The following is a 24517-nucleotide window of genomic DNA, read 5'->3' as shown; positions in this document are numbered from 1 at the left end:
GCGGTCACTTTTCCAAATCACAGTTCTTTTTCAGCGGGGCTCCAGTGCAGCATACGAGGAGTAAAACTGCAGCATGAAGCACTGACACGACTGCTCTGGAGTGTTGCTGCAGCCCAGCAGAGCCCCACTCTACCCCCCCAACTCCAATTCAGCTCCTACACCAACCACCCTCCTCCCCATAACTGACTCCAACAACAGACACCAGGAAGAGACTTGCCAGGGGTCACCGGAAGCAACTCCATCCCAATGGCTCCGAGGAAAGCTGCCTCCGAGGACAGAGAAGAACTCTGTGCCTCGGATGCTCAAGTCCTTTTATCTCACCTCCATGATACCTTGCTCATCCTTCCTTTCAATCATCTCAAAGCCCCTCAGTGGAAAGCCGAGTTTCCCCTCACATTTCCCGCCTCCCTATGACCTCACTATTCCTCCTAACAGCCTTGCAGAGCTGATTCCCTATGGACGACCAACTCGGACCATCCAGCCCATTGTTAAGGTCTTCGGCTCTTCATTCTTGTTCCTTTTAAAGCAATTACAACCTGTCAATGATGAAACATTGTAATTCCTTAAACTATGCTTCATAGTGATACAATGTGTCACAAGAGGTGTTTCCATTTTATGTCTCTTACTGCTGGAACGGTGCTCATTAAGCCTTACGGTGGATGCGTTCCAGATATAGGCACGAATAAGAAAAAAACCGCGAATAACTTTTCAATATGTTATTCGCGGTTTTAGGAATCTGCCACCGTTTTTACTATTGAAACCACGAATAACCGTGATTTCTGGGCAGGCAGCCAGCCAGCCAGCCAGCCAACCAGCGATTTTAGGGCAGGCAACCAGCGATTACATGCATGCTGGGAAGAAAACTTTCTCTCTAGGGTTGCTGGGAAGCAGCGTTTTTATGAGTGCACATTGGGAAATATGAAAGCAGCGATTTTCAGAGTTCCAGTACAGTAATGATAAGAGATAAACTTTTTTTATCAATACTGTACAATAAAAGGAAAAAACTGTAGTGATGACGTTTTTTAGGGGGTGGAGTAAGCGGCCAAAAAATCGCACTTAATCGAAACCGTAGATACGGAAACCGTGAATACGGAGGGAGAAGTGTAATTGTTTTCCCAACATAAACTTTTGACATGGGTACATGATTATATATGTAGCAGTCGCTGTTACAGTCACTAAAATGTTTCAATCTGTAACTTTTGTTATCAGTTGGATTGGTGAAATGACCCACAATACTGGATGATTGCTTGCGTTTAGGTTGTTGTAAATCTGATAGACTTAATTTTTTTTTTTAGATTTCTTCCCCGTGAGTAAGTTGTTCTCAGCTTGATATCTTTGAAAATCTCATGTGATTGGATTATACACCAATGTTTCTTTATGATCTTATCTATAATGGGGCTGGCATGTGTATATTGTGTGATAAGAACATAAGAATTGCCATTGATGGGTCAGTCCAGTGGTCCATCGTGCCCAGCAGTCTGCTCATGAAGCAGCCCTTAGGTCAAAGACCAGTGCTCTAATTGAGTCTAGCCTTACCTGCGTACGTTCTGGTTCAGCAGGAACTTGTCTAACCTTGGCTTGAATCCCTGGATAGTGCTTTCCCCTATAACAGCCTCTGGAAGAGCGTTCCAGATTTCTACCACTTTCTGGGTGAAGAAGAACTTCCTTAAGTTTGTACAGAATCTAACCCCTTTTAACTTTAGAGAGTGTACAATTCTTCTAGAGAATTTAATTTTGGTGTTAACAAGTGTTCGTTTTGCTCTGGTGTATGCACATTTAAGGTCCTTGTTTGTATATCCTCTGCTGAATAGATCATTGAATCATTTTTTTAGATTGTCGCTTGAAGTCAACATCATTGCTGCAAATTCTTCTGAAATGTAAAAATTGTGAGTATGGCAAACCCTGTTTCAGAAGTAAGGGATAGTAACTGGAGGAATGTAGAAAGGTATTTTTGTTGGTTGATTTCTTGAAGACTCTTGTTTCAAATCCTTGTTCATGTTGTTCCACAACCACATCCAAAAATGGAATCTCTTTAAAAGAATGATGGTAAGTAAACTGGATGGTAGGATCACAGGAATTCAACTAGACAAAAAATTGTCAAATTCTTCCAAGGTACCTTTCCATAACAGAAAAACATCATCAATATACCTGTGCCATGAAGAAATCTTGTCAGGAAAAGGTGAGCAATAGATCCAGTCTGAAAACTGATAGTTTACATTAAATGCAGAATAACTGGACAAATAACCAGTAGGATACACAACCCGAGATAGCGTTGTCAGGTAAAAAAAAAAAAAAAAAAGTCCTTAAGTGTTTGATACAATAACCTCATATTTAGCTCAAAATGAGGGGACAAAAGGATTTCACCTTAATATCTACTCTTGTACATGTGAGTTGGTTATCAGAAAGATCGGTAGGTGTCTTAAAAGATTGGGTCGATAATAGAAACATAGAAACATAGAAGATGACGGCAGATAAGGGCCATAGCCCATCAGGTCTGCCCACTCTACTGACCCACCCCCAAGTCTACTATCCTAGGGATCCCACTCCCGGTGACAGGTTCCCTTGGCTTAACCCTCTAAGGGATCCCACATGGGCATCCCGTTTGCTCTTAAATTCTTGCACGCTGTTTGCCTCGATCACTTGCACCGGGAGTTCATTCCAAGGATCAACCACTCTCTCGGTGAAGAAATATTTCCTGGTGTCGCCATGAAATTTCCCGCCCCTGAGTTTGAGCGGATGCCCTCTTGTGGCTTAGGATCCTTTGAGAAAGAGAATCTCTTCTTCCATCTCGATACGGCCGGTAATATACTTAAACGTCTCGATCATGTCTCCTCTCTCCCTACGTTCCTCGAGTGAGTACAGCCGCAAATTTTTCAGCCTTTCCTCATACGATAGATCCTTGAGCCCTGCGACCATCCTGGTGGCCATCGGTTGCACCGACTCTACTCTCAGCACATCTTTTTGGTAGTGTGGCCTCCAGAATTGCACACAGTATTCCAAATGAGGCCTCACCATGGTTCTGTATAACGGCATTATGACTTCAGGCTTCCAGCTGACGAAACTCCTGCGGATGTAACCTAACAACTGTCTTGCCTTAGATGAAGCCTTCTCTACATGATCAGCAGTTTTCATGTCTGCGCTGATGATCACTCCCAAGTCTCGTTCTGTTGAAGTTCTAGCTAAGGTCTCATCGTTCAAGGTGTAAGTTCTGCATGGATTTCTGCTGCCGAGGTGCATGATCTTGCATTTCTTAGCGTTGAAGCCCAGCTGCCAGGTCGAGGACCAAAGCTCCAACAAATGTAGGTCCTTTGTCATACTATCGGGTGAATTGCTATCTCTCACTATATTGCATAGTTTGGCGTCGTCAGCGAATAACGTTACCTTACCTTGAAGCCCCTGAGTTAGGTCACCTATGAATATGTTGAAAAGGAGCGGGCCCAAGACTGAGCCTTGCGGTACTCCACTGGTCACCTCCGATATTTTAGAGAGGGTACCATTAACTACCACCCTCTGAAGTCTGCCACTCAGCCAGTCATTGATCCATGTAGTTAGTGTTTCTCCTAGCCCCATTGATTTCATCTTGCTCAACAGCCTGCGATGCGGGACACTATCGAAAGCTTTGCTGAAGTCTAGGTATACGACGTCCCTGGATTCTCCCAAGTCTAAATGCTTTTTCTTTGTAAGCATTCAATTCATTCATTTAAAGCCTCCAACTGACTTAATCCCCCTTTAGAGACAAGCCACCTGAATGCTAACTTTAAGAACATAAGAATTGCCACTGCGGGTCAGACCAGTGGTCCATTGTGACCAGCAGTCCACTCACGCAGCGGCCCCTAGGTCAAAGACCAGTGTTCTAAATGACCCCAGTCTCACCTGCATACTTTCCAGTTGAGCAGGAACTTGTCTAACTTTGTCTTGAATCCCTGGAGGGTGTTTTCCCCTATGACAGACTCTGGGAGAGTGTTCCAGTTTTCTACCACTCTCTGGATGAAGAAGAACTTCCTTATGTTCGTATGGAATCTATCCCCTTTCAATTTTAGAGAGTGCCCTATCGTTCTCCCTACTTTGGAGAGGGTGAACTTTATCTACTAAGTCTATTCCCTTCAGTATCTTGAATGTTTCGATCATGTCCCATCTCAATCTCCTCTTTTCGAGAGCGAAGAGGCCCAGTTTCTCTAATCTCTCACTGTACGGCAACTCCTCCAGCCCCTTAACCACTTTAGTCGCTCTTCTCTGAACCCTTTTGAGTAGTACCGTGTCCTTCTTCATGTACAGTGACCAGTGCTGGATGCAGTACTCCAGGTGAGGGCGCACCATAGCCCGGTACAGTGGCATGATCCCCTTCTTTATCATTTCTAGCATTCTGTTCGCCCTTTTCATTGCCGCCGCACATTGCGTGGACAGTTTCATTAACTTGTCGATCAGAACTCCCAAGTCTCTTTCCTGGGAGGTCTCTCCAAGTACCGCCCTGGACTTCCTATATTTGTGCATGAGATTTTTGTTACCGACATGCATCACTTTACACTTATCCACGTTGAACCTCATCTGCCATGTTGATGCCCATTCCTTGAGCCTGATTATGTCACATTGCAGATCTTCGCAATCCCCTTGTGCACCACTCCATGTTCAAACTGTTTCATTACGTTAAGCTTGATGTGCAAAATCTTCCCTGGATCAATTCATAATCAATAATTTAATACATTTTAACTTATTAATCAGTTTTAACTTATTAGATAATTCTATCTTAATTTATTCTTAATCGTAAAGACTTAGCTTTTGTTTTGTGGTCACTGTTAGGGACTGCTTGTCGCCAATATGTTTCACGGCAAATGCTTTTTCAAGGCTGGGTCCCTAGTAGTGAAACGCCATCGATCTTGACCACACTACTAGGGACCCAGCCTTGAAAAAGTGTTTGTCGCGAAACTTGTTGGATTAAGTCAGTTGGAGGCTTTAAAAGACTGGGTAGCATACTTAAAAGTTCTTTCTTCTTTTTTTTTTTCATTTTAAAACTTTATTTTATTCAATAAAAAGAAGAACAATACACAGGCAGAATACCAACAGCAAACCAACAATCCCCAACAAAACACCCCCCCTCCCCTAACCGAGTGACATAGCATAATACAAAAACAAAAGAGGAACAGAAAGATCAGGTACAGTGCAAAACATATCCAAGATTCAAAAAAGGCCCTTCCAGGAGCCATAGCTATGCCAAATACGATAAAAAGAACCACAGGTGTCATTGTTCAAAGCAGTCAATTTGGACATCAAATAAAGTTGATCTACCTTAAGCAAAAGATCAGAACGAGTGGGCAGGTAAGTACGTTTCCAATAAGTGGCCACACAAAGTCTAGCCGCCATAGCAATCAGGGCCACAAAGTGGGCCTGATCACTATCAAGGCTCCCCAAAGAAAAATTAAGTAAAAACACTTCCATGCGAAATAGTATGGGTATATGAAGGACATCAATCACCAGTTATTGAACCATCTTCCAAAAAGGCACAATCTTAAAACAATCCCACCAAACATGCCCAAAAGTGCCCAGTCCTCCACAATTACGCCAGCATCGCCCATCTCCACATCGATAGAGACGGTACAACTTCTCAGGCGTAAGGTACCACTGAAATAACATCTTATAACCCTGCTCAATTAAGGGAGATGCTAAAGAAACCCTAAGTAAAGTCCCATAAAAGCGTTCCCATTGCTGAAAATCAAAGGTCTTTACCCAACAAGGCTTCCCACCTATGTTCATACGTTCGAGCCTGAGGTCTGGTATATAAAAGAGCCCTATACAAACGGGAAATAAGGCCCACCCCAGATCCCATTCTAAAGACTTGAAGAAAGGCCGAATCCGCCCCATCCCATTCGAGAATCACCCTCTTTGTCATAAAGTCCCGAAAGCTGAGCATAAGCAAAAAAAATCAGTCGCCGGAAGGTCATATAAAGACTGCAAAGCAGCAAAGGGGATCAAGTCTCCACCCGATACTAATTGACCCAGCACCCGAAGGCCCTCCAATTCCCAACGTTGAAAAATCCCAGTATCTCCGGCAGGCAAAAAACCAGGGGCAAATCTAATGGGAGTGGCATAAAAATAACGCTGACGCGGAAACCAAGTCCGTCGGACCTGGCACCAAGACTGCAGGGTACATACCATCCCATAGGGAGCCCCTTTCTGCAAATCCCGAAGGACCTCAAAGGGAAGCCAAGGTAGGGCAGCCAATGGATAAGTCTGCTGAAGGGCCTGTTCTAAAAATACCCAGCGTTGAGAGGGAAAAGCCCAATGGAACAATTGGGCAGCATAATAATAAGTGAAAAAATCAGGAACACCCATTCCCCCATGTAACCTGTCCCAATACACACGTTCCCTCCGTACCCTAGGCGGCTTATGTGTCCAAATATAAGCAAAGGCCCACCGTTGAAGCCTAAGTAAGAATTGTTTAGGAATTGAGAGAGGCAGGCAGGAAAACAAATATAAAAAGCGGGGCAACACATTCATACGCAAAGCATTAATCCTACCCATCCAAGATAACCATAAACCTTCCCAGCGATCCAGATCCGCAAAAACAGTCCGCAACAACGGAGGGTAATTCAGGTCAAAAAGATCAGTGAGCATCCGAGAAATACGAACACCAAGGTACCGAATAGACCTAGCCGCCCACCTAAACGAAAAAGTGGTGCGCAAGACAGCTACCAAGGAATCCGAAAGCGAAACATTAAGCAACTCAGATTTGTCGATGTTAACTTTAAAGTCGGCCACCTTACCGAAGAGGTCCAAAACACAAATTACTACAGCCAAAGACTGAAGTGGGCGAGTCAATGTAAACAAAATGTCATCAGCATACAATGAGATCTTATGTTCTTCACCACCCACACAATCCCCTTAATATCAACATGTGCGCGAATAGCTGCTACTAAAGGTTCCAAGACCAACGCAAAAATCAAAGGGGACAGGGGGCAGCCCTGTCTGGTACCTTGACGAATCGAAAAAGAGGCGGTATATCTCTCATTAACCCGTAAGCAAGCCTCCGGGTCAGTATACAATAAAGTCACCCAGTGTAAAAAAGCCCCCGAGATTCCCATCCGCTTCAAAACCGCTAGCATAAATGGCCAATAAATCCTATCAAAGGCCTTCTCAGCATCTACTGATAGCAAAACAGATGGAACAGAAAACTGATGGGCCACTCCAATAAGATCCAACACCCTTCTAATGTTATCACCAGGATGCCTCCCTGAAATAAAGCCACGTTGATCACCATGAACTAGGGAAGGCAGAAAACGTTGCAAACGAACTGCCAAAATACGTGTAAACAGCTTATAATCTACTCCTAGCAAGGAAATAGGGCGGTAAGATCCACAAAGGAGAGGATCCCTACCAGGTTTAAGAAGAAGAGAGACCGCTGCCTGCCGAAATGAATATGGCAAACACTCCTCCTCCAAAAAAGAATTAAACAACCGGGTAAGAGGGTCAACAATATAAGTCTCCATTTTCTTATAAAATAAAGGCGAGAAACCATCAACACCCGGAGCCTTAGAAGTGGCCAGATGACGAATAGCTGCCACCACCTCAGTGGGCTGAAATAGGGGAAGAAAGCCAGGCCGCATCAATCTCCACCAAACGAGGTAAATTTACACCAGAAAGAAAAGTATCAATCTCCCCCTCCATTGCTTCAAACTCCGGAGTGTACAACGACCGATAAAAAGTCAAAAACGCCTGATGAATAGCCGCATCATCTGAGCAAAGCTGTCCCGACGCATTTCGAACCCGCGTGATGGAATGCTGCGCCTGCGTTTGCCTAAGCTGTGTAGCTAGCAAGCAGCCCGCCCTACCACCCCATTCAAAATAACGTTGTTTCCTCCATTGTAGGGCCCAAGCCATACCCTCCAGATCAAGCTCCTGTAAATCTCTTCGACACGCCGTCAATGCCACACCACCAGCCACCGACGGGGCTCTTTTGTGAGCAGTCTCCAATCTCCGAAGACGGGTTAATAGCTCCAACCTGCGAGCAACACGACAGTGATTGCGGTATGACCCTCTTGAGATACAACAACCACGAAGAGTGGCTTTAAAACTTTCCCATAGCACAGCTGCACTAATACCGGCCATATCATTAAAAGCAAAAAACTCTCTAACATCAGTCTCCAACAGAGACAAAGTAGAGGGATCTTTCAACAAAAAATCATTCAAACGCCACAGACGACGACCACCCCTATCCAAGCCAACCTGTAACTCCAAGGTAAGTGGAGCATGATCAGACCACACAAGTGTTTCAATACGAGAATCTAAGACCCGCGATAGAATAACACGAGGCAGCATCCACATATCAATTCTGGTATACGAATCATGCTTTGACGAATAGAAAGTATAATCCCGATCACCTGGGTGTAAATAGCGCCACACATTTATCAAATCCTGCCGACGAAGAAAGCGTAAAAGAGCCCTGTCTATCACCTCTAGCATAACGTATAGAAGAATTAGAATATCCTCCTGAGGATAGCAGGTAAGATTAAAGTCCCCTCCCAAGAGGAGAGTACCCTCAGCATGATCCAACAGCAAACGTTCTAACAAAGTAAAGAAAGCCCTCTGACCAGCATTAGGTGCATAGATATTCAATAAGCTATATAAGTGGCCATCCAACTCAGCTTTGACCAGAATGTAGCGTCCCTCAACATCCCACACTACCTCTCTCAATGCAACCTGTATATGTTTGTGAATTAAAATACCCACCCCCTGAGTTTTTTTCTGGATCTTATTAGAAGAAAGAAAAACATGAGGATAACCTTTATGGGTAAGCAATTTCTCATAATGGGATTGAAAATGGGTCTCCTGAATAAATCCAACTGCAATATTCAGGCGACTCAATTCCTTAAACAACAGGCGTCGTTTTTGCGGAGTATTCAAACCATGAACATTATAAGACAACAAAGTAAGCTTAGCCATTCATACAGTGAAAAGAATTGCTCAGCAACGCCAGACCCTTACCACAATCCAGAACACCCAAATCATCCAATCCACGCAATCGCACCCCTAAAGAAAACAGTATACAAACACACTCCCAAACATCCACACTCAAAAACACTCGGCCATAACCCGTCCCACCACCCTTACACCCCCCACCCAACCCCCCATCAACACCCCACATGGTCCAGCTACCAAAGCACCTGGAAACCACGGTACAGGAAGTGTAGAACAGCTCCAAAAGGACCCCCATTACAAACCGAAAACAATCCCTGCAGAATAAATCACACTGCAAATAAACATACACATCACAAGAACCCAGAAACAAGTCCCACATAAGCAAGAGTTCAGTGAGAAGAGGACAAAGCTGCTTCCAAAGGACGACGAGCAGCGGCCGACCTAGCCACTCTCTGCCAGCCTAGCCCTCGCACAGATTTGGTAGCAGGAGACCTCTGTGGAAGCGGAGCCATCTCCGAGGCCGACATCATCCCCGCCTCCACCAATCGAGATTGAACATCTGCCACAGTTATCGCCGAGTAGTTCTTGCCTGCATGAGTAAAGGCCAGCCCTATAGGATAGAGCCAGCGATACCGAACATTGTGCTCCTGCAATATTCGGGTACAGTCTCGATACGTGCGACGGCGGGCCAAAGTCGCAGGAGCCACATCAGGATAAACATCAATGGCAGTGTCCTCCCATTCAACAGCTCCTCCAGAACGCCACACCGCCCGCAGCACATGCTCCTTGTCCATATAGCGATGAAAACAAGCCACAACATCACGGGGGCGGTTGGCATCACGAGAGCCAGAAATGCGATGGGCCCTATCAAGCAAAGGTTTCCCCACTTCCACAGGTAAGCCAGCAGCCTCTAGTGCTTGAATGCAAATAAGATCAATCACTTCCATACAACGAGAGTCGGAGACAGTTTCAGGCACACCCCGAAAGCGAAGGTTGCTATGCCTAGAACGATTCTCCAGGTCTTCCAGCTTTAGGGTGCTTACATCAGCTCGCTCCTCCAGCGTGTCAATCCTGCCCTTCAGCTGGGTCAACTCAGCACTATGAGCCTCCACTGCAACTTCCGCTTCTCCCACACGGTTCCCAATCTCACCCACCTCACGCTTCAAGTCAGCAACGACGCTATGGATATCAGCCCGAACCGCTGAGAGTTTAGTCTTCAGTTCCTGGAACCAGCCACGCATCTCCTGTTGAAAGGTCGGCAACGCGGTATCAGGAAGAGAGCCCACTGCAACCGCGGCCGAGTTGGGCGCCATCTTGGAAATAGCTTTAGCCGGCCCGTTTGAGAGCGGCGACAAAAAAGTCTTAATGTCAGTTTGTTTCTTCCGCGTCGCCATCAAAACCCTGCAGGCTGTCTCCACAAACAAGCAGAGGGAAGTGGAAAGTGCAGGCACTCAAATTCTCGCAAAAGTAGCAAAAAACAGCACCGGGGTCCACGGAGCTATCACTCTAGGCTGCTATTAGCCATGATGACGTCACTTCCTCTCAAAAGTTCTTTCTTCTTGATGATTCTTGGGCTTGGTTAATTTGGGTTATGGTTCAGTCACAACCTTGGAACAAACCAAAAAAAGATGGAACAAACCACAAAAGATGCACCAAATGGCCTGTAGCCACAAACCTGGTCATGAGCTTGATCTGGCAGTTGTGCTGTCTCTTTGTCTTTTCTCCCACCTAAACTCACATCTTCAGTGTCAAGAATACATTTGTGAGCCCCCCTAGGTTGGTCTACATTCTAGCACAGTTTATGCTCAAAGTATGATTAGATTCTAATCTAAACCCTAATAGGTAAGCAAGACAACCAACTGAATAAATAGATCAGACTAAAGGAAGAGCCGACATGACAAGTATGGTCACATGCGGGGGGGGTTGGGGGGTTCAAGAAGGAGTGTGGGGGTGGCCACTCACCCTCGCTATGCCTCTAGTTGGAACCCAAGGTATTGAGCTTTGACAGTAACTCCAGTAGCTCAGGGTGGACTTCTACAGTCTAGCACCTAGTAATATCAAAGAAAAAGGATGATTCAATTTAAGCATACATTTTTATAATTAGTGTAACTTTTGGGCAGACTGGATGGACCATTCAGGTCTTTATCTGCCGTCATTTACTATGTTACTAAACTATGTTACTATATTAAACCCTAATAGGCAAGAAAATCAACCAACTGAATAAATAGCTCAGACAAAAGGAAGGTAGTTTAACTATTTTAAAAGATTCAACAATATTAAAGTATGTGATCCCTTCATTTAGAAACTGGTGGCATCACCTTGTATAGCAAAAACTTCAATTAAATGTTTCTGGTTAACTGTTGATCAGTCTTTCATATCTCCTTTGAAGAATTTTGGCCTATTCTTCCAAAGACATTTGAGAGCTTCCTGGCATGAACAAACTCATTGCAGGACTTGCCACATCATTTCACTAGAATTTAGGTTGGGAACTACCAGTACGTGGCCAGTATCACACACAAAATCTCTTGCTCTTCAGCCATTCTGTTTATTGTCATAGAGTCAGTTCAAGGACAGATGTCTTGTCATTCTCTTCTAGAATCTTACACTACAAAGCAGAATTCATTGTTCCTTCAATTATGGCAAGCCATCCAGGTCCTGATACACCTAAGCAGCCTCTACCACCATTCCATTCAGTTGAGATAACCATAGTTTGGAAGACAGTGTTTGACTTTCACCAAATAAGATATTTGTTATAGTGACTGAAAAGTTCAATTTTTGACTAATCTCTCTACAGAATATTATGCCAGCTCTGAGAACTTTTGGTCATAAGAAACATTCATTTTAGAGAGCAGTGGTTTGGCTTTTCTAAAAATTCTTTATCTAGAATCCAGTTATTACAAAATACAGAGGCCAGCATGATATTTTATAAATCTCAATTTGAAAGGATATTACTTTGTTGACATCCTAGCACTGGCTACCTACAGATGCCAGAACAGAGTTTAAGATTTTATGTTTAGCTTTTAAAATTTTTATATGAATGCAATCCTTCTTTTATCTATCTTCATTAGTTTCCTTGCCAGCTGGTTGGTGCTCTACTTGGCTCATTCTAAGGCATAAACCTTCTCTTTCTGCCTCTTCTACTCTAAAGCTTAATTCCTCCTGCAAGAAGCTATTCACCTTTGTAGTAATAGGATTCTGAAACTATCGCCAGCAGAGCTCAGATTAGAGCAAGACCATTTAAAATTTCATAAATTGCTGAAGTTTTGGTTCTTTAAATTTTTGGATTTATATATAGTATATATTGTTAGTTAGAATGATAATATTTTAAGTATTATTGGTTCATTTTTTTATTTTATTATTTTTTAACCATTCTGAGCTATCGGTCTGATATGGTATATACAAATTGTGATTTTGTTTAAATATATATATATATTCATAGTAAGCATAGAAACAGAACAAAAACATGATCCCTTTTCATGTTTCCGCACTCTCCTGGATGCCCACTCTGTTGCAAAAAGCAACCCTTACCTTCTAACTCTCTGGCAATGTTGCTCACAAATATATTGAACAGAATCGGCCCCAAGCACTGATCCTTGAGGCCTGATCCACTACTCACCTATCCTTCCTCTGAGTGAATTCCATTAACCATGGGTGTCGGAATGGGGTGGCCACAGGGGCCATGGCCCACCCAAAAAATTAGCAGTTGGTCAGAGGAGATGGATCTCCCGCCTCTCCCCTCCTCCCTGGCTACTCTCATTTGAAATCTTCGGGCCAGTGGCAAATGATTAAGCCTGCCGTCGGCACGCCCCAGAAGACTTCATTTTGCAGTGTCCAGTTGCTGCAGAATGAAGACTTCCGGGGCAGGCCAATGGCAGCAGGCTCATTCATTGCCACTGTCCAAAGGTATAAAATCAGAGCGGCCGGGGAGTAGGTAGGTGGGGGAGGTAGGAGCTGGAAAGAGAGGTCTAGGGCGGAGCTTTTGCCCCTCCCCCCAAACAAAAAGCATTCTGCTGCCAATGCCATTAACCGCCACCCTCTGTCATCTTTCTAATCTAGTTCACCACTTTGGATCCTGGCTCAGCCTGTTGATTTATTCAAGAATAGGTTACCATATTTAGGGCCGCAAAACTCCAGACACATGGCCCCGCCCCATTCGGCCATGACCCTGCCCAATTCTGCCTTTTGTTCTGTCCCAGCCCCTCCCAGTTCTGCCCTGCCCCCATTCCGCCCCCTTAAACCTCCTCTCATCTTCCCTGACAAGCTCCAGCCGCATCTGCAGGACCTGGAGTATGTCCGGATATATGTGGCATCATCCGCGCATGCTCAGAGGCCCTCCAGATACGGCCAGAGCTCAACGGGGCTTTCCAAAATCCGGATAAACTGCCAGGTTTTGAAACACACCTGGACAGTCCTGTAAAAAGAGGACATGCCGGGTTTTCCCAGACATCTGGTAACCCTATTCAAGAGCCTCCTTCAAAGGCTTTGCTGAAATCTAAGTAGATTACATGTAGTTGTCTTTCATAAATGATTATATTTTGGCTTGGAGAATGTGGGTTTAGCTGAGGAATACAGACTGCAAACTCTGACAATCTCCAGTGGCCCTTACTGGTTCAGTTTCTTGAGTTTTAGCTGTGGTTTCTATTTCAGTTCAGTTGTGGAGGGGCGGGGCGTATGCAAAAATTCTTCAAATCTCTCCCATCCCTGTGATCCTTGACTTTGTGGCAGCTGCCTCCCCAGGTCTTCCCTAGTCTGAGTCCCATCCCTGCAGAAATAGGAAATGAGAGGGGTGGCATACAGCACAGAGAAGACCTCTGGGCGGCAGCTGCCTACAAAGTCGGGTCAGATAAATGGGGACAAGAAGAAGAGGGAAAATCTCCGGCCCAAGGACAACAGAGAGAGAGAGCGAGAGAGCGGAGCTGCAAACTTGCTAAAAAAAAAAAAAAAAAGACCTTACGTCTGTCCCAGTCCGGCAACTCATGTTCTTATTAGACGGTGTGTTGCTGCAGAGCACAGCATCCCTCGCAAGCCCTTCCCGCACAGCCACCCGTGCTAGAAAGAACCCGACTCGCCCGCAGGACCCGCCCGGCCCCGCTCTGCAGCCAATGAGCGGTGCCGTGGGAGGGGCGGCGGCGGGGCTGCGGTCCGCGAGGGGGCGGGGGCGCGCTAGGGAGCCGCGCTGCAGGTGGCAGATCCTTCCCCACTCCAGCATCCCCCCCGAGTCCGGCAGGATCCCGGACCCAGGTAGCGGCCGGAAGGAGTAAGAGGGGGCGCCCGCTCAGGTCAGTGCTTCCACGACAGTGGTCCGGGGAGCGACTCTGCCCCTGTCTTCTTCCCTCAAAGGTCAGAGGCTGCGACCTTAGATAACTCCTCGCGGCGCTGAGTCGGACCCTTCCTACCTGCTCGCCTGCAACGCACAAACTGCGACGCCGGGGAGGGAGGGAGGGAGGGGAGGGGAGGGGGGAGACGGACCTGACCGCGGCCGCTGCCCGCAGTGAGCGTTGTCAGTCCTAGTACGTGCCGGACGCCCCCCCCCCCCCCGATGTGGATTATGGCAGCGGCTCCCAAGCTCTTAAGCTCCAGGATCTGCACGCCTTAGGTGGGCGACGGGCTGTTCCATTTGTTTCTTTGCTTCTTGAGCCCTCGCACTTCTCTTTTCCTCGGCTTGGGGTTTTCTGGGCTGGAGTTTGGTTTTTTTGTGGTTTGTTTGGTTTTTTTTTGCCCTACTGACACTGGATGTGATGTTAATTTATTTATTTTTGTCCGCCTTCTGGCGCTGCAGTGGGACGGGCATGGGCATCGGGGGGCTGGTGTCTTTCTCGCCGTCGCTGCTCCCTACGGAAATCGCTAGACTTTGGCTCTCTGCAGCACTCCGCTAACTCTCTCCTGTTAACTTGTTCGGATGGGTGAAAGGGGGGAGGGGGGGGGGGAAAGAAGCCAAAAAAACGACAGGCTGCTTTTTCTGCGCTAGGAAAATGGATATTGTGAACCTCGATTAGCCTCCATTAGGGCTTATGTGTATGCCAGTCATGGATGGTTACTGGAAGCATGTTATTTGTGCAAAAAAAAAAAAAAAAAAGATACGCTAGCATCATGGTTATACTTTGCCCCCTCCCCCCCCCCAATACTTGTGGAAATGACAAGAAGATTGCGGGGGGGGGGGGGGGAGAAAAACCCACCCAAACTAGTCCCTGAGATTCTAGAAGGGCAGTTTTTGACATGTTGGTTCGATTGCGTTCACTCGTGAGGGTATCCGGTGATCGTTTTAAACCTGTCATCGTGATTTATTTCGCCTGTGCGGTCAGCACGGGGAGCTTTTAAACTGGAAACGCAAGTAGTTTTGCAATACGGATCGATTCGGAAAGATCGCGCGCGCGCGTTTCTTCCCGGGGGGAGGGGGGAGGGGTCCTGCTGCCCAGCGGCGTTAATCGGGCACTCTGCTTATGCTAACGCGCTCGTCGATTGCCCGAGCGCGTTGCTGAGAGGAGACCGAAGCCAGTCGATGCAGTTTGAGGTAATTCGTGGTGCCTTAGCGTGAAGATCAAGGGGGGGGGCGAGAACCTCCCCCCCTCCCGAGTTTGGATGGCGCGGAGATAACGCTTGGAAGTGTGCGGAAAGCTGTGGGTTTTAATTGCCGTACGACGTGGTGTATTCGCCCGAGAGATCAGAGTACAAAGTTAAAGGCTGGGATCAGCAGAATCGAGGCCGGTTTCTGTCACAGAGCCCGAGCTGGAGCTTTCCAGCCTAACTTTCGGTGGGGGGGGGGGGGACCTGCTTGTTTTCCTTCACTGTGTCAGTCAAGGATTTTGACAGATCGCCCACAGCGCGCTGTCGCAAAGTTTACTAGCCGAAACGTCAGGGCTGGCGGCGGCATATTTGGGAATTATTAAGTGTGATGTCCGCAGAAGCCACGAGGTCCAAAGACCGTGTTGATGAGAGTGCTGCAGTCTAAAATTTACAACCCCGCTTCTGCTTTGCGTCCGGAATCGGTACAACATTCCCACCCAAAGTATAAATAATCCTAACCCTTCAGTTCATAGTGGATGTGATGCGGTCGTTCCATTTCTCCTCCCATACACTTATTTATCCTGCCTTTTAAAATTCTAGGGAGCCCCCCCCCCCCCCCCACTGCTGTTATGTATACACGTTACAATATTATACTTCATATAGAAATATTACCACACTCTGCCAGCACCTTATTTAAATATGATAAAGACGCACAGGCAATAAATGCTTGAAAAGTGAGCATATAGGAAGGAAATAATTCTCTTCCAGCTTCTGGCCCTTTTTCTACTAAACCTTTCATTATGACAGATTTAAAAGCTCAAAAGACAAAGCCAGTGCTTGATTTCCAGTAATGCAGCTTCATATTCTATTCAGATTCCATGGCTCAGGGCCAGTCTGCACTGAGAGGACTGTCTCCAATTGATCCAGGAGCTAAAAGCAAGTCCATAATGGATATCATTATAAAGTTTGCAGTTATATATATATATATATATATAAATAGTGGTGCCTCACACAACAAACTTAATTCGTTCCAGGAGCAAGTTTGTTATGCGAAAAGTTCGTTATGTGAAACGCGTTAAGCGCAGTGACTAACGACTGCCTGCAGTGCCTGCGCGGAAGGATGCAATACATCAGCAGCGATCGTGGAAGCTCGGGCGACTTCGTTGTGTGAAACGAAGTTCGTTGTATGAATCATGACATGAAGTTCGTTGTGTGCAGCGTTCGCTGTGCGAGGCGTTCTTTATGCGAGGCACCACTGTATATATATTTCCTTTATGACATGAAGCTATTAAATAAATTCTGACTTTATTTTTCCTTTTTTTTTGGGGTGTGCTGATTCTGACAACCAACTATATGGGCGCATGGGTTCAATCTGTCCTTGGAAACATCTCCACCTTCCTGTCTGGGGGACCTTGCTGATTTGGGTGAGTGCTAACTGGCATTACAGGTCATTTGCCATGCGCCATGGCCTGGGACGCATGCTGTCTCCTGGAAATCTTTCTCAGAGAGGAAGAAAATAAATCTGTTGTGACCTCAGGGTATCTTACTTTCAATACTTTCAAAACTGTCCATTCATCAGAAGTGACTCTTGGGTATAAAGCAGTTCATTTTTCACGTTACCTGCAACGCATGTGCAGTGGAGTTGGGTGGAAGTACTCTTTGATTAGCATTTCACAAAAATTAATAGACTGTGCTTCTGAAAAATGCTGACATCGCTCAAGAAATGTCAGAAACGAAGGGCTTCTCATGCCTGCAGAAGACCCAAACTTACTTAGAGGTCCTTTTATTAAAGTGTGTTAAGCAGTTAATTTGTCTTTTAAACGTTACCAAACAAGGGTGGAAACCATTACTACACTGCCACGAAAGCATGCACTTATTTGCACATTAACTGCACGCCATGTGAGGGGGCGGGAACTGGGCAGATTATAGGTGGAGCATGGGCGTATGCTGACACGTGCAGTTAGTGTGGGTACACTTACTGCTGTTTAAGCGCAGCAAGTGCAAAACTTACCACTCTTTAGTAGAAGGGCCTCTGTTTCTTTCGCAGGTTTCTACTCCTTGGATTGACTGGTGCCAAGTGTTGTGATGGGCAAAATCTTGGGGGAAGATGGCTACTCCTTATACAGTAATAAACACTTTCAAATGGAGACTGTTATGATGTTCAAAATACAGTGTAAAAGCAGTGAAGGCTCAGTATTGGCTCAAAAAGAAGGAAAAAGCCTCAGAACAGGCCCTCCCACCTCCACAAAGGTGGATATAAAAGGTGGTTGAGCGATAACCTCACAGGCAAAACCTTCAATAAATACTGAGCACTTCACTGTGCTTCACTGATATCTAAAAAGATTTTTGATAGAGGAAAAATCCACTTATCTTCTTGCTGATCGGCACACCAACGAAGGCCGGCGTTTCACCAATAGGCTACATCAGGGTGTGACCCGACCGATCTGACTTCTTTCAGAAGGAACGCCGAAGCGCCTAATAAGTCCGAAAAAAGCTTTTATATCAAGTTTCAAGTTTATTAGGATTTTATATACCGCCTATCAAGGTTACCTAAGCGGTTTTTACAATCAGGTACTCAAGCATTTTCCCTCTCTGTCCCGGTGGGCTCACAATCTATCTAACGTACCTGGGGATATGGAGGATTAAGTGACTTGCCCAGGGTCACAAGGAGCAGTGCGGGGTTTGAACCCACAACCCCAGGGTGCTGAGGCTGTAGATCCAACCACTGCGCCACACACTCCTCCTTTGTGGAGGTGGGAGGGCCTGACTGAGTTCAAAGAAGCGTGGGATGAACACAGAAGATTTAGAATCAGAAAATAATATTAAAGATTGAACTAGGCCAGTTACTGGGCAGACTTGTACGGTCTGCGTCTGTGTATGGCTGTTTGGTGGAGGATGGGCAGGGGAGGGCTTCAATGGCTGGGAGGGTGTAGATGGGCTGGAGTAAGTCTTAACAGAGATTTCGGCAGTTGGAACCCAAGCACAGTACCGGGTAAAGCTTTGGATTCTCGCCCAGAAATAGCTAAGAAGAAAAAAAACAAAAAAAACCAAAATTTAAATTGAATCAGGTTGGGCAGACTGGATGGACCATTCGGGTCTTTATCTGCCGTCATCTACTATGTTACTATGTTACTATGTTTTGAGCCAATTCTGAGCCTTCACTGCTTTTACACTGTATTTTGAACATCATAACAGTCTCCATTTGAAAGTGTTTATTTTTATATACATTGGTTTTCAATACATCTGTGTTTGTTGGTACTCCTTATACAGTGACACCTTGAGGACCTTTGTATTTACTCCATGTCCTCAAGGACCACCAATATGTCAAGAATATCCCCATGCATATAGATGAGAGAGATTTGCACAAGGTGGAAGTTGTAGGCCTGCAAATTTATTTCGTGCATATTCATTAGGGATATCCTGAAAACGTGATCTATTGGCAGCCCTCCAGGACTGGGAATGAAGAGCGAGGATGTGTAGAGAGTGCTGCATTTTGCTCTTCAATCGCATGAAGTTCACAGAAGTGTGGGAGGGAAAGAGAGAGGATAGGAATAATGTGGGAGACTGTGCCAGAGTGCACCTTGGGAGCTAGATTAAAAACTGCAGGGGGAGGAGCCCTGGCGGGTGGAGAATGAAATGGGCAGATTTGATGTCTCACTTTGCTTTCTATGTTACTATGAGAATACAGTAAAACCTTGGTTTGCGAGCAGAATTCGTTCCAGAAGCATGCTTGTAATCCAAAGCAATGTGTACAGCAGTCCTTTGTACTGTTATGCTATCACTCATGTTCTCCACAAACAGTACTTCATAACATATTCATTTATAATTTATAATTTTTACTCCCATCATCTCCTTCCCTGTGATCCTTGACTTTGTAACAGCTGCCCCCCAGGTCTTCCCTAGGCTGAGTCCCTGCAGAAATAGGAAATGAGAGGGGTGGCATACAGCACAGAGAAGACCTCTGGGCGGCAGCTGCCTGCAAAGTCGGGTCAGATAGATGGGGACAAGGAATAAGTAAAATTAATAAATGAATATGTTATGAAGTACTATTTGTGAAGAACACGTGTAATCCAAAGCACTCATATTAAAATGAATTTCCCCATAGGAAATAATGGAAACTCAGACGATTCGTTCCACAGCCCCAAAACGTAATACAAAATACTGCATGCTGTGAGCCCTTGAGTGACGCTTCTATTACGTTCAGTCACGCTCTGCGTAAGATGGCACGTATGAAGTGCGTGCTTGAGCTGTGGGCAAATTGGTCACGGCGATTCTATGACGTTCAGCTTTTTATTATGTTCAGCCGCGCTCAGCAAAAGATGTGCGTGCTTCATCTGTGGGTCTTGATGACGCGACACGCTTGTACATGCTCGTATTGCAAGACAACGCTCGTTTTTCGAGTCAAAATGTAATAAAATGTTTGGCTCGTCTCGCAAAACGCTCGCAAACCACGTCGCTCTCTGTCCAAGGTTTGACTGTAGTTTGAAAAAAAGGAGCACGGACAGCACTTAGGGCTCCTTTTACAGAGGTGCGTTAGGGCCTTAACGTGCGGAATAGCACGCGCTAAATTGCCGCGCACGCTAGCCGCTGCCGCCTCCTTTTGAGCAGGCGGTAGTTTTTCGGGTGGCGTGCGCTAATCCGGTGCGTGCACTAAAAAAACGCTAGCCCACCTTTGTAAAAGGAGCCCTTAGACTTTGGCTGTTTTTCTTATGGGTATGAACGGAATGACTCTTTATGATCTTCATGTGAAGTGCAGGTGCATGTACTATGAATCCTTCGTCTTTGGGTGGGGGGGGAAGGAGAGTTTACTGCGTCTAGCGCTGTTTGAGAAGAGGAATTTTTTTCTGGATGGTGGCTAGCCATTTTAGAATTTTGTAAACACCTTTTGAATTGTAATTGTAATTTTAAGGAAGTTGGGTTCTTTTCCCCATTTCTTTTTGTGTGCCTCAGTCCAGCAACTACAGTGGACCAAGCATGCAAAGGTCATATTTGACATATGCTGAGTGGAGCCTTGTGTATTATGGCCTTTAAACCAGTAGTACTGGTTAGATGTAATATGTTTCTTAGCTCTGTTGCTTTCTCATGTGGCTATACTCCTCATTCCTGTTTTTCAATAATAGATTCTGTTTATGTTAAAGTTTGGTTTAGCTTTAGGATAAAAATTACACATTTTTTTCTTATAAACCAGTCTTTTAAATTTTACAGGGATTTTATGAAGCCCAAATTATGGTTATTCATGCTTTTTACACATTTGGATGTATCTGTGTAAGTTCTGCCTGAGGGTTCTGATTAGAGAATGACAAGGAGACAAATTTTTCCCCGATCCCGCGGGAACTCATTTTCCCATCCTGTTCCTGCAAGCTCTGTCCTCGTTTGCACAAGCCTCAAACACTTTAAAATCATAAGTGTTTGAGGCTTGTGTGGATAAGGCAGAGCTTACAGAAATGGGACAGGGACAGCAGCAGAATTCACGGAGATAGGGAAATTGAGTTCCTGCAGGGACAGGGAAAAATTTGTCCCTGTCATTCTCTAGTTCTGATGGTGATCAGCACAGCAGCACCCTGATGCTCTGAGGTTCCTAAGGGAAAGTCTAAGAAAGAGGTATTTTAAATATTAAAATACTGCTTCACGAAATAGGAATCGGTAACCTAAACCACAAATTCTCCTAATCTTGCTTATATTATCAGCTGAATGTAGTAAGCTAATGTGTCAGTATTGCTGTGATTAAGATTTTTTTTTTTAACCAAAGAAGCTGTTCTGTAATATCAGGAATGTATGAAAAGTATGGGCCATGTATGCAGTGCTCCTTCATCAGGAAGAAGGTCTCCAACCCAGTTAAATAACACTGACTGGCCCAAACCTGGATATTCAGTGGCAGATAAGCAGAGAGAACTTCTGCATATCCAGGCAGACCATCTCAATTTTGTCTGAGCAGTGCCTGGGAGGGTAGAGCTGGGAGCTACCCAATTAACTAACTGCCTAACTTTTTGGATAAAATTAGGATAGGTATAGAAAGCCTGTGGCAGTTAGCATTAAAAAAAACCCCAAAACAAAACACTGACCGCTATATCCTGAGCATTGCCCTGTCTCTTTTGCTTTCTGTGAATATCTTTATAAGAAATCAATTTTTTGGACATACTTTTTGCTATAGGACAAAGATCAGTTTCTGCACAGACAAAAGCAAGTTCTTTGTTTATTTAGAGGTCCTTTTACTAAGGGCCTGTTTTACAAAGCCGCGCGGCAACAGCCCCGAAGCCCTTTAAATCTCTACGGGCTTTGGGGCCGATACCGCGCAGCAGCCGCTAGCACGGCTTTGTAAAACAGGCAGTAAGGCATGCTAACTGATTTATTGCGCGCTAATCGATTTAGCACGTGCTAAATCAGTTAGCACACCTTAGTAAAAGGACCCCTTAATTCCCCCCAAATAGCAAACTGACATCTTCACAAAGCTAATGACATCCTTTCTTAACACATTTGATGAAAAACACCACCAGGTTTTGATTTTGTGGGTCTAGAAGATCAAGAAATATAGGTGATTAATGAATAAACGTACGTATCTGCAGATAATTGTATCAGTTTTTACATAAAATTTTGCACAGGTTTATCTAATAACCCCTGTTTTGTAGATGTATTTTATTTGACTGAGTATGGATATAATTGAAGGATTTTGTTTTGTAGAACTATACCTAAATTATCATTTCAATTGAGTGGCTTGGATTTTAGGGTGTGGTATTTTTTAGGGGGGTTCTCTTGGCCTGTGGCTGAGCGGTGTGCTTTAATTTATTACTATCTTCATGCTGTGGAGGTGGTAGTGTTAGAACTTATTGCAATAATTTGTTTCCTGTGCATTTTGGGCTACCAGATCAATAGGAACTGGCCCTCAGTTACCCTTATTTTCTATTCTTCCCCTAGGTCAGGGCTAGCTAATTCCGGTCCTCGAGAGCCACAGGCAGGTCAGGTTTTCAGGATATCCTCAATAAATATGCATGAGATAGATTTGCATCTCAAGGAGGCAGTGCATGCAAATCCATCTTGTACATATTCATTGTGGATATCCTGAAAACCTGACCTACCTGTGGCTCTGGAGGACCAAAATTGCCTACTCCTGCCCTAGTCATTATAGTGACAGTCTTCAGCTGGAGCCACACACCAAAGTTCTCTTGAGTACTGCAGATGTGGGCCCTAAATGTGCTCTCTAGGTGTCAGCAGTTTGTCATGTAGACTCCTTTCTAAAACCCCCACTGGAAACTCAAGTCTTCTCCATGGCCGTGTGTAGCAACACTGCCACTGATCCTATCTTGTGCAGTTGCTCTTTGTTTTTTTATGTCAACCTTCAATAGATTTATACACAAACTTCACTGGACATTACAAGTACATCTTACAGCAGTGTATCATATATATAGTTATCGTGTTTCACCATACATTTGTTATTAGATTGTGTTTTAGTGTATACATTGCCTCTTTTTTTGTGTGTGTGTATAATTATTTATGGATAACACAATACGTTTTTACAACATTCAATTAAAGGGAGGAATAAATTGTATATCCCTGTATTTAATGTAAATCTGTGCAATTCATTTGTCACTTGGAATAAGTATGTACTGCATTTATTTACTGCTTTTATCCTCCCTGGCGGGCTTGCTCAAGGAGCTTAAGAGTAGGGTTACCATATGGCTCCAGAAAAAGGAGGCTGGATTGAGACATCCAGGTTTTATTTCCATTGAAAGTAATAAAACCTGGATGTCTCAATCTAGCCTCCTTTTTCTGGAGCCATATGGTAACCCTACTTGAAGGTTGGAAAGGTGCATCATAGCGCTGTTCATTAAGGTTTCAAGGAATGATTTCTCTGAGATACTCCCTCAGCGTTGTTCGTTGAGGTTTCAAGAGGTGTTTCCTGTGGGATATACCCTCAGTGCGGTTCATTGAGGGTTGGAGGGGTTCTTCCTTTGGCATACACCCTCCATGCTGCTTGTTGAGGGTTGGAAGGGTGCGTCCTCTGAGATATTCCCTTAGTGCTGCATCCTCTGGGATACTCCCTCAGCGCTGCTCGTTGAGGGTTCAAGGGGTGTTTCCTATGGGATATACCCTCAGTGTGGCTCACTGAGGATTGGAAGGGTGCTTCCTCTGAGATATTTCCTTAGTGCTGCTTGTTGAGGGTTGAAGTGGTGCGTCCTCTGAGATACTCCCTCAGTGCTGTTCATTAAGGTTTCAAAGAGTGATTCCTCAGGGATAGTCCCTCAACGCTGCTCGTTAAGGGTTCAAGGGGTGTTTCCTATGGGATATATCTTCAGTGTGGCTCATTGAGGGTTGGAAGGGTACGTCCTCTGAGATATTTCCTTAGTGCTACTTTTTGAGAGTTGGAAGGGTGCGTCCTCTGAGTTACTCTGTGCTGTTTGGCCACCAAGTGCCACTATAGTTGTGGCCTTCCCTCCTTCGACACATCCGGCAATTTCTCTCATCTCAGCAGATCTAAGAGTAGATTGAAACTCAGATTTGTCATATTGCAGCATTCGATGCAATTAGTTGAGCCATATGACTGGCCCGTGGCATTTCATGTTGATTGGGTCAGATGAAAGCCAAGTCTGTTGATGGCAATCAAAACAAGCCATTTCAAAAGAGCAGAAGTTTAAGGACTTGTGGTGCTGCCTACTTACCTAAATGTGCTAAATACGCAGCTGTTGATGTGGATTCACATCATCATCATATTTGTTTTCTTTTTTTTTTCTGTGTGCCATACGTCAATATTACATTTTTTTTAAACTATATGAGAGAAATGGACTTTGAAACCTGGCCAGGGAAAGCTGAAGGTGAAATCTGCTGTGTTTTTAATATTTTTCTCAGAAGTTGCACAGGCTTTGATGTTAACGATGGGATACCAAGCGGATGTAGTTAAAGCCCTAGAGCTGATGCAAAGTCATGTAATCCATCTCCTGTTCTCTTAGAAAACCACAAGCAAAAGAGAATCTACCCTTTAAAAGCTTTACAGTTAGAAAAGTCTTCCTAATAGCTTTGGGTAACAGCTTGTCTGTTGCCATGTAATAAGCTCATTGTCAGAGATGTGCCTAGGGCAAACTTTTGGTTCATATTTTGTTCATTGGGCATT

General features: G+C 44.9%; 1 long non-coding RNA gene across 3 annotated transcripts in view; it reads right to left on the bottom strand.

Annotated features, from left to right (window-relative positions):
* Positions 1–14094, bottom strand: part of LOC117355445 — a 37433-nt gene extending 23339 nt beyond the window's left edge. For all 3 annotated transcript variants that reach the window (XR_004538371.1, XR_004538370.1, XR_004538369.1), the window contains exons 1-2: positions 13865–14094; positions 10873–10958 (exon numbers count right to left, since the gene is read on the bottom strand). This is a non-coding gene — a long non-coding RNA (uncharacterized LOC117355445). The remainder of the gene's footprint in view (positions 1–10872; positions 10959–13864) is intronic.
* Positions 14095–24517: the final 10423 nt, after the last annotated feature.

Source organism: Geotrypetes seraphini, chromosome 2 (genome assembly GCF_902459505.1).
Source record: "Geotrypetes seraphini chromosome 2, aGeoSer1.1, whole genome shotgun sequence".
NCBI classification, from domain to species: domain Eukaryota; kingdom Metazoa; phylum Chordata; class Amphibia; order Gymnophiona; family Dermophiidae; genus Geotrypetes; species Geotrypetes seraphini.
This window is presented reverse-complemented; position numbering and strand designations above follow the sequence as displayed.